The sequence below is a fragment of the Odontomachus brunneus genome, unplaced genomic scaffold, assembly GCF_010583005.1.
Source record: "Odontomachus brunneus isolate Ranch 3 - 2012 unplaced genomic scaffold, Obru_v1 Obru_scaffold_082, whole genome shotgun sequence".
Lineage (NCBI taxonomy): Eukaryota > Metazoa > Arthropoda > Insecta > Hymenoptera > Formicidae > Odontomachus > Odontomachus brunneus.
The window spans coordinates 392,219-405,930 of record NW_022639532.1 but is presented as its reverse complement, the minus strand read 5'-3'; the positions used below and the strand labels follow the sequence as shown (position 1 = coordinate 405,930).

Sequence of the window (13,712 nt, the reverse complement as noted above, 5' to 3'; positions counted from 1 at the left end):
TCTCTCTCTCTCTCTCTCTCTCTCTCTCTCTCTCTCTCTCTCTCTCTCTCTCTCTCTCTCTCTCTTTTCCCCTCTCTTTACTTTTCTCTCTCTACCTCAACTTTCTCGGATGAGCCTCGCTACGTTTGGTTTCACTTCGTTTCGAACAATCGGCCGATCATTATCGCGAATTTACTTCTGCATTCATTCTAACAACCGTGCGAGCCACTGGATTTTGCTGCAAACGGCACGAGCTTCAAATTACGCGCTACACCGCGAGCGCCGCGCGAATTTACAAGTGTGACCTTTGCGTTTTCGCGCGCTGTCTTGAACAATCGGCCGATTGTTATCGCGATTTTACCGCCGTATTCATTTTTGCCCCTCGCGCCCCTCTGCTCTCCCCTGCTCTCCTCCCCATGACCAGTACTAGATTTTGCGCAACGTGCTACGAATTCTAAATTACAAATTAGACCGTGGGAACGTATACGGCTTTTCTTTATGGTGAAGAAAAAAAGGAACCCGCGGCGTACAAAGTACCTACCAAGAATGCGTGCGTATATATTTGCGCGCGCGCGCGCGCGCGTGTGTGTGTGTGAGAGAGAGAGAGAGAGAAGAAGAGAAGAGAGGGGAGAGAGAGAGAGGAAGAGAACAAGTATGCGTTGTAAAACGCTCGAGCTCGTAAAATACGAGCGCTATCTGTCGCGTCCAAGGACGAGAGATCGGGGGAAGGCAGACTTCATTATTACCGCGGCGACGCAACGTATTTACATGTCCCGTGTAATTAGATAGCAATTAGATAAGAAGGAAACGACCGAGCGATAGGGCCAACAACGGAATCGAAGCGGTGATTGGGACACACTGTGTGCGCGTGTGTGTTGTGTCTATGTATGTGCACGAATGCAGGGCTGTTGCTGCTCGTTCGTTCGCTCGCTCGCTCGGTCTACATCCGCACCTGTCCGTCCGTCCGTCGCTTAGCTCGAAATCGTTATACCGCATGCCGGCCGGGGTCGCGCGGAGGCAGGAGGGGAGAGAGACAAGGTGGTCGAGGAGCACTCGTGTCCCAGATGGTGAGACTCCGGGACCAGTTCCTACGGCGTCGTTCCTCAGCGATTCTCCTCTTCGCGGCGAGTTTTCGTCAACGAGACGTACACAGACGGCACACGACACAGGACGGGACGCGACGTCTTGCGCTACGCTCTGATCATACTTTCATGATTAAAGGACTTATTCTTCCCCGCGCGCGCGTCTTCCTAATCCTCTTTTTCACCGCGCCGTCGTAACACGGTTACATTATGCGTCGATCGAATACACCATGTCTCCGAACTTTCTAATTATAATGTCCAAAGAGGGGAGACGCGGGGAGAAAGGGAGAGAAATACACCGTATCGCCGCTCTTTCTCTTCAGTCTCCTCACATCGTGGGAAACTGTGCGTCGCTAGACGCTGTGCGAAGGAGAGCTCGTTCTTCCCTGATGTATTTCGAATAGTTATCTCCGTTTCCCTCTCTCCTCCGCCCTCCCCCCTCTCGCTCTTTCTCCCTCCTTGCCTCCCTCCAGGACGGAAATTCGCGAGCGAACCGCGGATGCCCGAGTAACGAACTCAACGTCGGCATAAATCGACATACAGCGATCTACATTCCGCGCGCTTGATTAACTCACACTTGACGCGCGTTGTCGTTAATTGATTAATTAACTGCGCGCGACTGCTGTGAGAAAGCCAGCCGCGAAATCGTAGTAGCGCAGGTCGCGTCGCAGCTAAAACATTCGGCGCGTACGGTATAACGTTGAGCAAGCGTTCCGACAAATTATCATCCACGTCATCGTGAATATCTCGCCCGGCGTAAAAACGAACGTCGCGGAGGGACCAGGTGTACTTGCAACACGGCGATCGGATCGCCGTGTGTTACGTGATTCCTATTTCTGAACTCGGAAACGCTTAACGGCAGGGAGCGCACTTTCCGCGGTGCGCGCGCGTATTTACAAGTATAATTCAAATGCGATAACCAACAAACGAGCGGAATAACTTAAGGAAGTCTCGTGCAATAATGTGCGTGCGTCAAGCACAGCAACTTTGATATTCTCCTGTCCTATCCCGTCCCAAGAAAGAAATGGAGCCACCTAGAGAGGAATGTCGGCCTTTAGCATCGACTAATCGTAAATTCCATCTCAATCGGCGCGCAATTGGTCGAGCAGTTGGAGAGCTGCACGTTACATATCAGTGTATTTTCCTTCAGCTTTTACACACAGCCAAGAAGCGGACTTTATTCGCAATTATATTCTTCAACTACACATATCCACCTGTTCGTTATTTCTACCTATGTAGTCATTAATATTCCTATAATTACACTGTCTCTCTCTCTCTAATTAACTCGACAGTGTCATCTCACTTAAATATTTTTGTAATCTCCTTTCACAATCTTCTCAATTTTCACCCAACCTTTACACTACCTACACACCTAATAACTTAATGAAGTAATATAAAACGAAAACCAGAAAAAATAATGGAGAAACTTTGGATTTCCCATTTGGAGATTCATATTTTTTAAACATTACAATTAGAATCTACAAGTATTTTGGGGAATTCAAGTGGATCCCAAGTAAGCCCTTAAAAATTTGCTGTGCGGGTGACTGCTAATCAGCAGCCGAACTGTGGTCAGGCCTGATTTCGCAGGAAGAAACGAACGCGCAAGCAAACGAACGAACGTCGTATACGTCGGTGTTCACGTCAGTTTTGCAATTACGCTTTGTGGCGAGATACACAATTAGAGATTTAATTAATGTGTGCCTCGCGCAATACGTTCGCGAGGCATGTCTTAGAAAGTAAACGGTCGATCTAGAAAGCAAGCGGTAGCGTTACGCAAACGAGCACGCGATTCCTAACCTGCAGTGTATCGCCGTTGCGAACGCGATCTCTCGATCATATTACTGTTTTGGCTTTTAGTGCTATCTTATCCACCTACGCGCGTCACCATCGCTCCATCGATGTACGCGGAAAAAACAGTTTGATCGGATTATTTTTTCTGATGAAACATAAAAAATCAGAAATTCTGGTGGAACTTATTAGAATTCTGCTGTGTTCAATAGAACAAAATTCTCTGACAAAGTCCAACTGGAATTTTTTGACTCGTTCATATTTCATCAGAAATTTTATTAATCCAACTGAATGTCATTCTGTGTAAAAAAAAAATATATATATGAACCGTCTGTGATAGAGAACACACAGAAAAATATCATTTCACTGCTAAGAGGTGCAATTACTCTGTTTACTTTCCTTCTTTCATGCTTATCTTCAACAAACAATAATTCCTTGATAACAGTCTTAAAATATACTCCTCACACATTTTAGGGAAGTTCACTATCAGATACGTAAAAGAAGGATTTATACTCTTTATAAGAATGTTGTAAAACTTTATCGAAGAAAAAGTTGGTTCGACTCTATGTTGAAAGCAACACGAACTTTTTTTTTAATTTCTTTTTAAATATATTTTTCATCGAAATTAAACTAAACTTACTCACGGAATGTATTCGGGACAAATTTGTTACACGGAGAAAAACGTCAGAATTAACCTTTCTGATGAAATATGAACGTGTTAAAAAGTTCCGGTTGAAGTTGCCAGAATTCTATTCAAGTTAACCAGAAATCTCGTTAAGTTGAACGGAATTCTGGCAACTTTAAGCGGAATGTCTGGTTCGTTCGTATCTCACCACAAGTTGGGTTAAACCAGTCGAACTTTTCTTCGTGTACGTGACGAACTTATGACATATTTGCGAATATATAAGCTTATGAAACGCTTGGAACACTCTCTTCAATGCAGTACGCTAAGAGAAAATAAACGGTTGATCTACCAAAAATTACAGTTGTTTTTGGCCCCAACCATACTTTCTAGTTGTTCTAACACGAAAATGACAGTAGTAATAAATGATAGATACGCATGTAAAGTTATTATCACTAACATTATAGTAGAATTTAATAAGAAATAGTTTTCTTGAATATGATATATATATATATATATATATATATATATATATATATATATATAAAATATATGAATACACATTGAGAAAAAAATTTCAAAAAACGTTTGCTTGGATAGTACTGTGAAGATATTTGTTTAAAGTAATTATTTTCTAAAATTAAACAAATTTATGACTTAAAACTTCTTTATTTAATTTTAGAAAATAATTACTTAATTTAAACAAATATCTTCACAGTACTATCCAAACAAACGTTTTTTGAAATTTAGTAAATTTTTTCTCAGTGTATATGATCGTATATACATAATTTTTCTTTTCAGTCTATATACTGTCTTGCGTGTAGACTGAGACTTTTCGATCAGCGCGTTAAGAGCGATCGTTTATTTATGATTGTTACGTCGATCATTGCGCACTCGAGCGGGATACGGTATTTCGCCGGCGGTAATAGCCGTGCGCGACGCACTACAGTGGAACCGTCTCTCCCTTTGAAACATGCATCCGCACGGGGGCATGGACGTTCTTACGATGGCGGTTCTTTATGTAATGATAGGTGCCGCGCAATGGAATAACAAACGAGTCGCTCAATGGCCACTTGAAAATGCCGAACGCCCTGTGAAACGTCCTTCACGGGCGGCGCGGAATTCTCGCGCCGGCCGATGAATATTTACTGGCTCGAATTTAGACTTCGCGAGACTGACGGCTACAGGAAAAGGTCCCGTCAGTTTGTAAAACGATTCCCTTTCGTAATTTGAACTTTACGTCGTTCAAGTGCATTCTCCGACGAGGAGGGTGGCTGGCTGGCAGACTGTCTGGCTGTAGCAGCGTCGAGTTTCGTCGGGCGTTTCACTCTCGCGTGTCGATTTGCGTTATCAACGATCGATACGGTTTGATTAATATCGCGCACGCGCGAGTGTTCCGCGGTCGACACGTGTGTCAATGGAATTAGTCGAATGACGGCGAACGTCATTAAAGCTTACACCGCTCGCAACGCACTCCAGGGTGAGTGAACACACGCCCCCGGAATAATCGGTGCGCCACGGTAAATTACGCCGGCCGCGCGTGATCGACGTTACTCGGCCGACGCGATATTTATGGAGGTGAATTTAGATAACGAGCACGTAAGATTTTACGCGGTTGAAGAGAGCGCGGACGACGACGACGAGAAGAAGGAGAAGGAAGAGGAAGGGGGAGAGGAGGAGGAGGAGGAAGAGGAGGAGGAGGAGATGGTGGCGGAGGATGGCAAGAGAGAGAGAGAGAGAGAGAGAAAGGGCAAGGTGGTACACGGCGATGCAAGCGAAAGCTAGTATAAAGATCACGACGGATACGCTCCAGTGGACCTTTACTCCCTGTAATCGACGTTAAATCTGCTGCGAGATGCACTTTGCTCTCCGTCCTGCTCTCTTTCTTGTACCTTGCCCGAGAGAAGATCGGATTACCTCCGAACAGAACCGGCAATTTGAGATCGAAATTTGACGACAGATTAATGAGACCTTCACTTTTTCGTGTTCCTTCGTATAATAATAATAATTATTGTTATTATACTTTGTTTCTGTCAATAAAATGAAAAATGTAAGGAGAGACGAAATGAGTGAATCCTGATTACGCACGTAACGTTAAGGTCTAATTTACAATGTTCCTTCTCGTTATCTTTTTGTTCCTTCTTTCCTTCTTTTTATCTTTTTCTCATTTCCGATGCTGGATACCGGTATAACGCAGTTTCGTGGCTTCCTCTTTTCTTCTAATTGGATGCATCAAATTATCGGATTATGGATTATCAAATTGAAAATGCTTTCACGAGGTAGAAGTACAAATGTTAATAAATAGCTGATGCTAAACAGTTGCATAAAGTTAACACAAATTTTTTTATAATCTGTTGGTAAATAAAAAGTTTTTTATTAATTTCATGCAACTGTTTAGTATCAACTATTCGTTAACGTTTGTACTTTCACCCTGTAAAAATATTTTCAATATAATACATCTAATTGGGAGAAAAGCGAAAACTACGAAACTGTGCGATGTCGGTATTTTTGGTCGGTAATACTGCTTGAAGCCTGCTTGAAGCTGAATCTACAATATGCTCATTACTTCCTGTTTCTTCTTCTCCGTCTTTTTCTGGCTTAAAGCTGAAGTTTTGAGTTAGAAAGAAACAAAGAGAAAGGAAGCAAAGAACACATTGTAGATCAAGCTTAAGTCAGGAAAAGATAGTGAACACGAAACAAAAAGTAAACAGCACATTGTACATTGGTCTTAACTGTTAAAATACGTCTTTTAACACACGTGGGACAAGGTAAAACGGAGGGAGAGAATCGGTAAGTGCAATTCGCGAACTTGGAATCCAAATTCTCGCAACGAAACGAGGCAACGCATATATGTATGAATTCGTTCTGCCATCTTTCGAACGTAGCGCGAGAGCACGAGCATGAATTATGCAAAATTTACTTCTCCGTAGAGCGCTTTGTCGTCGTCGCTCTCTCTTTCTCTCTCTGTGTTTCTTTTTCTCGACGAAACAGCGACCGAGAAAGGAACAAATCAAATGCAAAAAGACAGAAGGGAGGAAATGAAGAATAGAAACAAAATTCTCAGCGGAAAACAGCGCGCGTTACGGCGTTACGCGTTATCGTCGATGCGCGAAATGTGCATATTTGCATAAATAAATGGCATTAATACAGATATCCGAAGAAAAAAAAAAGAAGAAATGGAAAAAAAAAAGTTTCATCTCGCGGATAATTCCTCAGACCGCGTGCGCGCAAGAGAGAGAGAGAGAGAGAGAGAGAGAGAGAGAGAGAGCTTTTATCATAACCGTTGTGACGTTTCGCCGGATGAGAAAGGAAGAAGATCCGTAGAATGAATGACATTCTTTCGCGAGGCACGCGAGAGACGGATATATCCTCGTTGTTTTTGACCGGAGACCGCAACGACGAGACCGCAGATCGCCTGAGAATTCAAAATTACTCGCTCGTTTCGATCTCGTTACGGAATAACGAGCGGCCGGCCGTCATTTTCGACGTCCTCGGCTTTTTCTGCGCGCGATTGTGTTCGCGTTTCGCTCTCTCGAATGGGGCACGATACATTAGACGTTATTAGCGATCGTTCTTCCGCTTTGGCCGCGTCGTTGCCAGCGTTGCCGCGACGTGTACAAATTACGTAAGAATAAATTCGATTTATATCAACAGAAGCGAACAATGAATAATTGATGATTCTTGCACAAACGTATAATCTACTCCCCCCCTCCCCCATTCACTCATATTCTCTCTCTCTCTCTCTCTCTCTCGCTCTATCCGTCCATCTGTCTCCCTTTCTCTCCTCCCCTTCCGTACGCGCAAACTTGGCCCGAGCTCTATCGATTTACGATAAAGCATTGTGTAGAGCGAACGTTCCGTGCGCGTATCAATTTAATTAATTCTTCGCCGAGACAATGCGACGGAGGAATTTATTTCGAGGTACTTGTTTACGCGTCGCGTGCACGAGGGCGCGCGTGCGAGCACCGGAGAAACGATAAAACATACGTTTTGATGCTGTTCATTAGAATAATGCGAAATGCGTGAGTTTGATTTGCGTCAGCGTTGCGTTGCAAGTTTTCTCGCAGCGACAAGGACAGCCCGCGAGTCACATTGTACACAACGATAAGTGGCCGCGCTAAGTTATACTAATTAAGCCGTTTCCATTCGAGCAACCTGTTTGCAAGAGCACGTGACCGAAGCGTTCTTCTTTTTTTTTCATCTGATTTTAAATGCTACGCCGCGTTGGGAATAGGAGAGCCCGTGCTCGGATTATGAACAGCGGTGAATGTGACAGAGAGAAAGAGAGAGAGAGAGAGAGAGAGAGAGAGAGAGAGCGCAAGTTTCGCCCGATAATTTCTGATTGATGTAAAAATTAATCACCCATTATCAAAGTGCCCTCTCTGCGCGATCGCGTGGTTTATTACTCCACTGTTTACACAATCGCGCCGAGTGTGATATCATAATCGATGATGTAATCGCCGCACGCTACAATGATGTCGCGGTAATTAACTTAACATTCTCGCCGTAACGCTCCGGCCGTAAAACGATTATTATTAGGGACACAAGACTCCGTTTACGTGGAATCGACAATAGCGGAGAAAAGAAACGGCGAGAGACAGATAGATGGATATTTATTTGTTGTGCACTCCGAGAAGCCACTAATCAGCTATTAAATTTTGATATACTGCTACTTGAGAACATTTACACTTAAGTATATATCTGCCGATAACTTTCCGGCTTTTTTATCAGGAACTTATAGTGTTATTATAAATAAAGTCAAAAAGAGGGAGTTGTTTTCAAGACGGTTCCAATATTCTCTCTCTCTTTTTCTCTTTTTTTCAACGTACACTGGGACAGAAAATATCTGAGAAATAGCACTTGTCGTACTGATATAAAACATCTTCCAAATATAAGGAAATATACATTTTCATAAGCCCCTCAAGGAAGTCTTAGCTTTTCACGGAAACCAATTGTTTATTTTATTTTAATAAAAGAATTTATATATATATATATATATATTAATTAGTACCCATCAAATAAACATCTACCATCCTTTAGATATTTTTCTGTCAAACTAGCTTGGAATGCAGACCCCACGGCTCTTCAAGGACAGAACATAATTTTTTAGCGAAATCTCTTTGGAGAAGGATCATTCGCTCTTATCATTAAATCAAAGAGTAAATTTATAGTAATGCATACTTCTTAATTTTCTTACATTGTGTTTCTTTTTATAAAACGTTATACAGATGTCGAAAGTCCACTCAGCCAGTCGATCAGTGCGTATTCGGATCAGGAAACTAATCAGAAACAAGCTCTTTCACTGGCCTATCGACTACGTTCAAAAACGCCTTGAAAACAAAATGTTCAAATGGTTTTGAAAACAAAGGTTCGTCATACTCACGAAAACAGAAACTTACGATCGACAAACTGCTGATCAAACGTTCGATTATATACGCGCTTCACGGCGTGTATAATACGAGATGCAAGTTCCGCGACTATTTCTTTTGATGTATTATTGACGACGCGGGGAGTGTGCGCTTGCGTGTGTGCGTGTGTATATGTATGTATATATATATGTGTGCGCGCTGCACTCATAACTTATTCAAAATGGAGTTACGGGAAGGGATCACTCCGGCGTGTGTATAGACAGTTTCGCCAAACGGCCGAGTGGAAACGACGGGCCGCCGTGATAACGCACTACGAGGAACTTCGATCGATGACGGAAATGCGAGAAAACAAAAGAAGAAGAAGAAAAAGAAAAGGAGGGAAAACCAAGAATTAAGAGTGAAAGACGCGCGTGCGTTACGTCAGCACAATCGTCGTGGGTGTAATCCCGAATTACCACGCTTCCGCGCGGCGCGCTTCGCCGAGGTCCCATGAGATGGCGCCACGTGGCGCGCTCGCGCCAGACCGGAGATAGAGCCGTACCTCTTGAACGCCGTGACACACACGCGGTAAACTCCCTCGCGTCGTCTCCCGCTCCCTCCCCCACCGCCCCCCCATCCTCCAACACCCACGTCCCATGCCGCTCCGGGATCGTACGCGACGCGCACGATCGCGTTAATTAAAGGGAACAGCCGCTTCACTTACCGGCGCCGGATCCAGCTTACGACACGTGAAGCGCAGCCGGTGCGCGCGTGTAACGAGTAGTCGAGGTCGAGTTTCGCCGGGAGAAGAGAAGGCAGACAGAAGACAGACGGATAACTTCCGTGGGCAATCCGTGTAACCGTCTGATTATGTTCCCTCGAGCGACACTGGCTGTTGACCACGATGAAGATGATACACACGAGCACTCTTTGCGTACGACGGCGAGTTCGTATCACTGAACGACGGACGGCGAGCCCGAGAGGTTAGAAAGCACATTTGCGCTCGGCGAGCGTGGCGAGCGTGCACTCTGCGGACGGAGCCGGCGCGTGTAACTCTGCACGACTAGGGTTGAACGACGACTAGCCACGACGACGTGGCGCGATGCGATACAATGACGTTCTCGGGCGTCCCGTAGCGAGACGCGCGCGCGACTTTACCAGCAACGACGAATGACAGCACAACAAACTCTCGACGCGCGCTCCTCACGGTGGTCGGCGCGGCAATGACTCCGGGAATACTAGTGCGCGGCGGCGCGCCAGTGGTGGGGATGGGCGCCGCGCGGCAGGGGAGGGCGACGGGCCGCCGTCGCGTTGGTTGGAGGGATCGGCGCGGCGCAGAGAGGGAAAAGAATTCTATAAGCGAGAGAGCGCGTCGGGGGAGAGGGAGAGGTAGCAAAGAGGTACCCAGCAGAGGTGGCTGTTTCGGTGGTAGGGGGCGCGCGGGGTAGTTATAGCGGGGCGAGCGTCTCGGAAAGGGTGAGGCGGCGGCGGCGGCAGCAGCAGCAGCAGCAGCAGCAGCAGCAGCAGCAGCAGCAGACACGAGCGTTTGTCTATCTCTCTCTCTCTTTGAATAGCGGCGTTTCCATCTACGGACTTAAATGCCCCGTTTATTAACATTGTAATTTCGCGACGTAACGCGGACCAACAACATGCAAGTCGCGGTAATTGAATGCATGGCGAGAAAGACAGGGAGAAAGAGAAAGATAGATGGACAGATAGAGAGGGAAAGGGGGATGTGAGAAAATAAGAACAACGGGCGAGATCGTGTCGCCCTTGTTTAAGCGGTAAAACGACCCAATAGGAATCCCATATCGCCGTCGGACACGGCGAAAATGATGTCGGCAAAGTGGACGCTGCAACCGAGCTGGCGAATGTCACAGCCCGCGTCGAGAATAAAAGGAAGCTCACAATTTATCGTACGCGCGCGCTTTCCATCAATTTCATAGTTACCGATTCTCGCGCGCTCCGATAATCGATATGGCGGCGGGAGAGTGGCGGCGCGATATTATTGCGCGCGTGGGTGCGAACGCGCGCGCAAAAGGACAAAGCGAAAGCGTGAAAAAGAGGCGCGAGCCTTTTAACCCGCCCGTACGAGCGGCCGTTTTGCCAGAATTATTGTGCCGGCGGAAATATTTGTCTGAGCGCGTGGCGGCCGCGCCGTGCCGCCGTATGCGCGCTCGTGAAAAGTCGTCGGTTTAACTACCTGCTGGTAACGCGATCGCTTACGTCGGTTAAGGCAACATGTGTTCGAGAAGTGTGTAAACACAGTCATTGAGTTTCAAAGTACAAGAGCAAACGCGCTCCGACGTTACCGTACAGTTGGTCGAGGCGGTTGCGCCGAGGCCGGTTGCGCAGCTTTACAATTCGGTAAAACGAGCGCGCGTCTTATTTGTTTAACGCAGCTTCACATTTTTATTCGCACAACTTCCTTTTATCCGCCGGCGTGCAGCGCCGACGAGACTTTCCCCGTCGGAGACGACGCGAAACGAGTCCCCGTGCGTGGGGAATCGGCGCAATTTATTTCGCGCGAACGACACCCAAACGCGGTCAGTTATTGCGCTTGCGAACGGTCTTGTGATCGGTCTAAGCGGCCGGCGCGTTGTCGTTGTCGCGATTGGTAAATGCATCTCCCGCGAATTCACGAATAGCAGGATGGGAGAAATTGAACCGCGAGCTGTCACGAGAAACGAGTAAATAAGCCGGATGAAGATTATTTTAGAGGTATGCGAATATAGATAAGCGCTTCGTGTACCAAGATGGACCTTGAGAAACGCGCTTGAGAAACGTCAGATCGAAGGAGGGAGTGTCGGTGGAGCATTGCTACACGGGAAAATACATTGCTGCATTCGAGCAAACGTTGCTTGTTTCAAGTGTTTTGTAAGTTTATATATCCGCAAATCTTTCACAAGTTTCCATCATGAGTTTTATATTCATTCAAATTACATTCTGGATATCCTAGCGAATTTAGCATGAATCAAGAATATTGAATTAAGAGAAAAATTAAGCTTGCTTGTCATATAGAGTTGGACTTGCTTAGATTGCGTGCAAAGTGTGTGAATACTTGATTAACGTGGTGCGTGAGTTTGAAATGGTTTTAGTATATTGAGTTAAATATGGAAGATGTAAGATAGGAAAAATTATGTAGGAATAAGTGCGTATAGTGTGTGAGTGAAGGCGAAACAAGACGTTAAGTAGGGAAGCAGGATTCAAGAGCGGAAAAAGATAATAGAGGTTATGGCGTCATAAGAAATGAGTAGTTAGGGTAGTATAGGTAATGCAGAGGAAATTATCGATAGAGGAAATGTATAACAAGTAGTAATAGAAGACAGAAGTGCACACAAGGGATAGAGGAAGAAGAGGATACAAGAAATGAAGAGGAAAGGTTTAGTCATCGGATGAGATATGCAAGTAAAATAAAAGTATACGGGAGGAGGATGACATAGGGATTGGTGGGACAAGTGATGTGCAGGTAAGGAAAGTGAAGTGCAAAGAGGAAGATTATAGGATATAGAAAATTCCTTGGTGAAAAAGCTGAAAGAGACATTTAAAGCAATGAAGGAAAAGACGGACGAGTTACTTCATGAAGTTCGTAGGGAGTATAGGAAACTAATGCAATAATGAAACTAATATGATATGGAAAGAAATTGAGAGAAAAGACGATAAGGGGAAAATAAGGAGAGTCATGAGGAGGTTGAATAGGAAGAAGAAATATAAAGGAATAGATATGTACAACTGAAGGGAAGGACAGAGTTTGGAACACTGTGTATGTTGACGTTATATGTAATGTAGAGGTTCGGTGAAAATTAAGAAGATTGTGAAAGAAAATTGCAAGGGCAATTAGGTAATGAGGATGATATTGTAAAGTTAATTAGAGAGGCAACTATAGAAATAATTATAGGGATATTAGTAACTAGGTAGGTAGAAAGAAGGAATGGATGAATGTGTGTGATTAAGGAATATAATTGTAAAGCGAGTTCTTTTCTTAGTTGTACAAGCTGAAGCAGAATATAATGACATTACTCTCTGATACTGTTACATAGAGTTGTACCAACATTATTTTCCATAGTTTAAAAAACATTTTTCAGGGAAAGGATATAAATTCTTCTCTTGAATACATGATAATAAGCTCTTTCTAAAATTTCTGATAAGTATATTTGAAGACCATTATCAAGAAAATATTCTTTGTTGAAGATAACCAGGACTCGAAAGAAGGAAAGTAAATCGAGTAATCGCTTTTCTTAGTAGTGGAATGATATCTTTCCGTGTATATTGTTCCATGAGTGTTGCGCGCATGCGTTTCACATGTATACGGCGAGCCTCGAATAAATTCTTTTCTCGAGACTTTAGAAATTCTCTTATTCAATAACGAATGCGTACAAGCGTCCGATAAATACAAGATATTGACCCAAGTAATAATCAGTTTCAAGAGAGCAAGAGACGAAGAGAGTCGTTTTGGTATGCGGGCGAGGCTCGAGAGCGACGGAAATTGAATCGGGCCGAATCCCGAAGTAATTGCGAAGAAAAAGGATACTGACAAACGGAGCAAAAGAGAGAAAAGGAGAGAGAGTCCGTCGAGTCGGCGGTGCTGGTAAATCTCAGCCGGAAAGCTGCGATGAAAGGAACGAATAGGATAGGAGGGACGAGAGGCGAAGGAAAATATCTCCCTCACGTCGCAGTCGTGACAGAGATGTTTTATGAGATCCTCGAACGATAACATTAAATACGGCCTGTTTATTTATCGCTCCGGATTCGAGTTTGTTTTAGAAATACTCGCCGTCGTGTGAATAATACCTGCATCTGTTGGCCTAGATAACGAGCTCTGACAGCATTCGAGGGCGCGAGAGAGAGAAAGACAGTGAGAAAGAGAGAGAGAGAGAGACGCGGGAGGGAGAT

General features: G+C 44.7%; 1 protein-coding gene across 2 annotated transcripts in view; it reads right to left on the bottom strand.

The window, feature by feature from the left end:
• Positions 1-13,712, bottom strand: part of LOC116847710 (TOX high mobility group box family member 3-like) — a 147,189-nt gene that overhangs the window by 34,811 nt on the left and 98,666 nt on the right. The window contains exon 1 of one of the 2 annotated variants that reach the window (XM_032823001.1): positions 9,544-10,175. The exons of the other annotated variant lie outside the window; for it this stretch is intronic. The gene's annotated coding sequence lies outside the window, so the exon portion shown is untranslated. Of the gene's footprint in view, positions 1-9,543; positions 10,176-13,712 lie in introns of those variants that run through there. 2 annotated transcript variants of the gene reach the window in all.